Source organism: Musa acuminata, chromosome BXJ1-10, assembly GCF_036884655.1.
Source record: "Musa acuminata AAA Group cultivar baxijiao chromosome BXJ1-10, Cavendish_Baxijiao_AAA, whole genome shotgun sequence".
In the NCBI taxonomy this organism is placed as follows: Eukaryota; Viridiplantae; Streptophyta; class Magnoliopsida; order Zingiberales; family Musaceae; genus Musa; species Musa acuminata.
Genome location: NC_088336.1, coordinates 57,501 through 64,457, shown reverse-complemented (window position 1 = coordinate 64,457; position 6,957 = coordinate 57,501). Strand labels below are relative to the sequence as shown.

Sequence of the window (6,957 nt, the reverse complement as noted above, 5' to 3'; positions counted from 1 at the left end):
AGATAAATAATTCCTTCTATCACATAAGAACTTTTTGCAACATATATGATGAATATTAAAAAATAAAAAAAATTTGATTCGTTAAAAAAAGATTCATGAGATTATATTAGACTAAACTACCTCCTAAGCAACTCTAAACAACTCTAAACAAGACTTAACTACCCAAAATTAAGTATTGGTTTTAGGCAAAACCCAAAATATACAGCCTGCTACCACTATTATTCCTATTAATAAAAATATAGCGCTATCCTCTTATGTCATTTAGTAATAAGTGTGAGTTTAGAGTAGAGAAGCAAATGATAACATTTTTGTATATGATTTGATATGATTTGATATACAAGCATGGGCAAAATATACAGCATGGGCAAAATATACAGCATGGGCAAAATGTATATGATATGATATGATATGATATGATTTGATTTGATTTGATTTGATTCTTAAGAACAGAATATTGAATAACATTCCTCGTATAGAAACAAATGATGTAAAATACAAATGATGTAAAATATGAAAAGGTAAGTAGTGTGAGAATGCTAAAAGCATGGTGAGAGAGATGATAAAGTCGAAAAGCTTCATAAAGACAAATGATAGTAATGAATGAAATATGACAAAAAAAAATGAACACCTTGTAATAAATATAAATAAAAGAACAAAAAATGAAATATGACAAATACAATAAGAGCAGGGAACATTCCTCCCGTAAGTAGCCCTTAACACAAATAATGATGGCCTTTGACATTAATAATAGCTGAGCAAATGATGATGCTACTGCAAAGAAAATAAAAGAGACGAGTAAGATAGATTTGCTTATTGTGAAAAAAAAAAACTCACTCACCCACCCCCTGATGACGAGTAAGATAGATTTGCTTATTGTGAAAATCCAATTTAAATTGAGTAAGAAGGCCAAAACTCAATTTAAGACGATGCCAATGAAAATCCACAAAGGCGAAGATGAAGAGTCATTTCGAACAAGCAGTTTAGAAGAAGAATATTGCAATTGACTATATTGGCTCAAAATCCACAATGTATTCACAATGTATTTGAGAAAAATCTTCCAAAAATATGTGAAACAAAATTGCCGACATGGTTGAAAAGCCTACGAATATAAATCTATAACAAGAAGACACTCTACAAAGATAAATGTATACTATTCTTTGTCACCCATGATCATCATCGAATGTGAAAAGAAGGCACTATAACAACAACAAATGTGAAAGTGAAAAATTATAGTAATAAATTAGAACACTAAAATAAGCAATCAGAACCATGATCAACATACAACTCAATTAAAAACCATGATCAATATATCTATAAAGTACGTTTTACAATGTATATTGTAAATTTGATATTTACAATAGATAGATATCAATGCTTATGTACATCTCATTTTAGATCATGGTAATATCGTTGTTGTTTATTAAATTTATTTAATATGTAGATCATCAACTCAGTACCATGATATGCTTAGTAGCATAGCTACCTGGATGCATTCTTGAAGCCAATATTCTCCCTCACAAGAAGCATAGATCTCTTTCCTGCTTATAGATAGATAGTATAGATGCCATTAGCTTTCTGTGACCACAAGTTCAGAAAACAATGCAGCGGGTTCAGTATGTGCTAATTCTAATCTTCTAATCTGCTTAGATGTAACGTCTGGGGATAGATAATAAGGGAACTCGAATTAGTACCAATTGTTTCATGTAACTTATTCAGATAATAATGGAAAACAATTGGTAATAAGTAGTACCTAATTGGTACTAATTAGGTAAACCTGTTGTTGCTGCTGCTAACTGGGAGGTGCGTGCACGCACTTGAGGATAAGGATACAAAAATAAAAAATCAACAACAATATTACCATGATGTACATGTCAGAAAATTTAATCGAAGTTCTGAACGATATTGTTTGGAAATTTTTGGTTCGAAAAACCCAGATACACTTATAGAATACTTTTTGAATACTATTTGAGGCAAATACTATAGGAGAAGAAAGAAGATAGTGTCATATTGGAAATCCTTAATAGGCCAGCGACAGGAGATGAAGTTAATCTGACCTGTAAAGAACGAGATGAAGTTATTTCTGAGATGAAGTGTATATTGTAGTAAAAACAAGTGGTTACAAAAGTTTGTTCCCAAATCAAAGAAAAAAAAAAGTCATTAAAAAATTGATCATATTAGAAGAAAAAAAATACCTTCAGGGAGTGAGGGCACAAAGTTATAAATGGTATTCATGAAGCTTCCTTCCTCGTTGAGAGAGGTCATATTCATCCATCCATCCATCCATAACATGTTAGTAAAGTAAAGTATCCAATTGAAACAGGGTTGCATTTCCAGCTGGTTGAAGCAACCAAAGAAGATTATGGTGTCCTTTCCAAAAACGAAGCAAATTAGAGGGAGAGAGGGGCTGGCTGGCTGGCTTCATGTAAGAAAACCTGTTTGCGCTAAGAAATAAGAAAGGCAACACACCATCAGTATTATCTCTCTATCTACCATGATTTACATGTAAGAAAAATGAAAACCCTACACACCACCTCCTTACCTCAAAAGAAGAAGAAGAAGAAGAAGAAGAAGAAGAAGAAGAGTTGAGAGGATAAAGGCTTCGATGGCTAACAATATAGAACCTAACCTAACCTGACGCTGATGATTCCATGCCTGGTTCGACGTTCCATCCTTCCTTCCTTCCACCGGTGCTTTTTACCACCTGGTGAAAGGGGGGAGCGGGGCATTAAGGGGGGAAACAAAATTATGCGCGGGGGAAACAAAATTATTGGCGGGGGAAACAAATATTAGGACTTTGTCCCGTCCCGGTCGCGGTGGGCTTAGGGGTTCGGGGGGGCTTTTGGACTTGGACTTGGGGGCCTTGGGCCTTGGACTGGGGGGCTTTGGCATAATAGAAACTTATTTATTTTATTTAAAAAAAGATTTAAAAAAATAAATAATGAATAACTTAATAAATCAATAACTATCAAACGACTTATTAGTTCGATACAAACGATATGTCATTGGAAAGGTCTCGAATAGCACAACACAACGAGTAGAGACACACGAATTATCATGAGCATAATTATCGTGGGCATATATTACTATAATGGATATAATAGATTTATATTTATATCGAGCAAAGTAAAAATCGATAACATAATTTTAGAAATTAGTAGCATAGTGAAGGAATACGACGGCCCAAACGGAAGAGAAATCGGATGTAGATAGAGAAAGAAAAAAATGATAGAGTAGGGTGAACTTGAAACGAGCATAACTCGGCGTAGGATTATCCGTTTGGGACGCACAATACCAATTCGGAAACGGCAGGAAAAGACGAAGATGGTGGCAACATATTTTAATGTGTTGCGGGTCGTTTTGACCTCGAAAAAAGGTCGTTTTGACCCTTAAATTTCAATTTAAAGATTTTTGTGTTTGAAAATTTATTTTGTCATCATTTTGTGTCCAAATTCACTTTTTTTTGTGTTGTTGTGTCGTGCTCTTTGAGACCTTTCTATCCATATATTATTTATTAATAATTGATAAGTATACCAAATGTTATTGATAAATTAGTCAATTATTATTTATCGTACAAAGATCATATTAGTCAATTATTATTTATCGTACATTAGTCAATTATTATTTATCGTACAAAGATCATATAAGGCTCGTGTGGATAGCATAACTTACTCGAAATGTTTTTTCTATGCAATTAACGATTACGATTCAAGAAGGCACGAACGATAATCATCTTATGTTAGATCAAATCTATTATAATAGACTCTTCCTATGATTTACTTGACGTGATCCTTGTATATAGGGTTTCAACATAGTGGGTTCAACATGGGTTCAACATGGAGGGTTCAACATAGTGGGTTCAACATGGAGGATTCAACATAGTGGGCTTTTCCACATATGTTAGTATATGTAAATGCGAAATTTTTGTATATGTAAATATTATATATAATATTATTATATTATATTTTTACAATTATGAGATAAATAAGTATATTATATTATGATAAATAATATTATATTTATCGGACAGAAAAACAAAAAAGGAGAGATGTGCAATGGCTGACTACTACTATTATTTATGACAACGACATGTGCAATGGCTGACTAGCTGACTACTACTATTCTTTATTTACAGCACTCCTTGGTTATGTATGTTATGTTATGTTTACAGCACTGCTTGGTTATGTAGTGTCATATTTACAGCACTACTATTCTTCATCACGCTGACTGCGAAGAAGATATGTGAGATGATGAGATGAGATGAGATGAGTGAGATGAGAATAACACAACACATAACATCACATTACACAACACATAACATCACCACATAACACATAACACATAACATAACATAACATAACATAACATAACATAACATAACATCACATCACATCACATCACATCACATCACATTACATTACATTACATTACATTACACAACACAACACATAACATCACATAACATAACATAACATAACATAACATAACATAACATAACATCATATTACACAACACATCACCACATAACACAACACATAACACAACACATGACCACATGACCCCACATGACCACATGACCCCACATGACCACATGACCACATGACCCCACATGACCACATAACCACATAACACATGACCACATGACCCCACACCCCACATGACCCCACACCCCACATGACCACATAACCACATATCACATAACATAACCACATAACATAACACATGACCACATGACCCCACATGACCACATAACACAACACATGACCCCACACCCCACATGACCACATAACCACATATCACATAACATAACCACATAACATAACACATGACCACATGACCACATGACCACATAACACAACACATAACATAACATAACATAACATAACATCACATCACCATCATAACATCACCACATAACACAACACATAACACAACACATAACACATCACATGACCCCACACCCCACATGACCACATAACACAACACATGACCCCACACCCCACATGACCACATAACATAACACATGACCACATGACCACATGACCACATAACACAACACATAACATAACATAACATAACATAACATCACATCACCATCATAACATCACCACATAACACAACACATAACACAACACATAACACATCACATGACCCCACACCCCACATGACCACATAACACAACACATGACCCCACACCCCACATGACCACATAACATAACACATGACCACATGACCACATGACCACATAACACAACACATAACATAACATAACATAACATAACATAACATAACATCACATCACCATCATAACATCACCACATAACACAACACATAACACAACACATAACACATCACATAACATCATCACATAACATCACCACATAACACAACACATAACATCATCATCACATAACATCATCATCACATAACATCACCACATAACACAACACATAACATCATCATCACATAACATCATCATCACATAACATCACCACATAACACAACACATAACATCATCATCACATAACATCACCACATAACACAACACATAACATCATCATCACCACATAACACAACACATAACATCATCATCACATAACATCATCATCACATAACATCACCACATAACACAACACATAACATCATCATCACATAACATCACCACATAACACAACACATAACATCATCATCACCACATAACACAACACATAACATCATCATCACATAACATCATCATCACATAACATCAACACATAATCATCACATAACATCACCACATAACATCATCATCATCATCACATAACATCATCATCACATAACATCAACACATAATCATCACATAACATCACCACATAACATCATCATCACATAACATCATCACACATAACATCATCACATAACATCATCACATAACATCATCACATAACATCAACACATAATCACACATAACATCAACACATAATCACACATAACATCAACACATAATCACACATAACATCAACACATAATCACACATAACATCAACACATAATCACACATAACACAACACATAACATCATCATCACAATCACACATAACATCATCACCACATAACACAACACATAACATCATCATCACAATCACACATAACATCATCACCACATAACACAACACATAACATCATCATCACAATCACACATAACATCATCACACATAACATCATCATCACAATCACACATAACATCATCACACATAACATCATCACACATAACATCATCACATAACATCAACACATAACATCATCACATAACATCATCACATAACATCATCACATAACATCAACACATAATCACACATAACATCACCACATAACACAACACATAACATCATCACATAACATCATCATCACAATCACACATAACATCATCACATAACATCACCACATAATCACACATAACACATAACACATCACCACATAATAACACATCACCACATAATAACACATCACCACATAATAACACATAACATCACATCACATCACAATTCTTAACACATAACACGACACATAACACGACACATAATAACACATAACATCGCATCACCACATAACACAACACATAATAACATATAACATCACATCGAAGCATAAAGTCTTTTGAGTGTTAGGCTTACCATATAGTAAGAGCTGCTTTGTCTTTATTGGCCTTTTATAAAGAAAATTGACAGCTAACCAATCGAGTAATATGTACTTGTAGAATCTCGTCGTAAGTGTACTCTTGTGGCCATCCCCCTTTCCTCTAAGTATTTAGTGAGCCTCTCTTGCAATGAACTCTCTTGCAATGAACCCATGTGGAGTGTTTTTTGCAATTGCATATCTTCATACATAGCCCGGACATTTTGGTAAGAAAACAGAAGTGCGTCAGAGATTTCAATGACTGGTTAGGAATAATTTGTGCTGGGTTTTTGCTACCATATCTTTGA

At 34.2% G+C, this 6,957-nt stretch overlaps 1 long non-coding RNA gene across 1 annotated transcript; it reads right to left on the bottom strand.

Annotated features, from left to right (window-relative positions):
• Positions 1–1,837: 1,837 nt before the first annotated feature.
• Positions 1,838–2,697, bottom strand: LOC135594857 (uncharacterized). The gene is made up of 3 exons (XR_010480223.1): positions 2,540–2,697; positions 2,193–2,441; positions 1,838–2,054 (listed from the first exon to the last, which is right to left on the bottom strand). It is a non-coding gene; the product is annotated as an uncharacterized LOC135594857 (long non-coding RNA).
• Between the last annotated feature and the right edge of the window lie 4,260 nt (positions 2,698–6,957).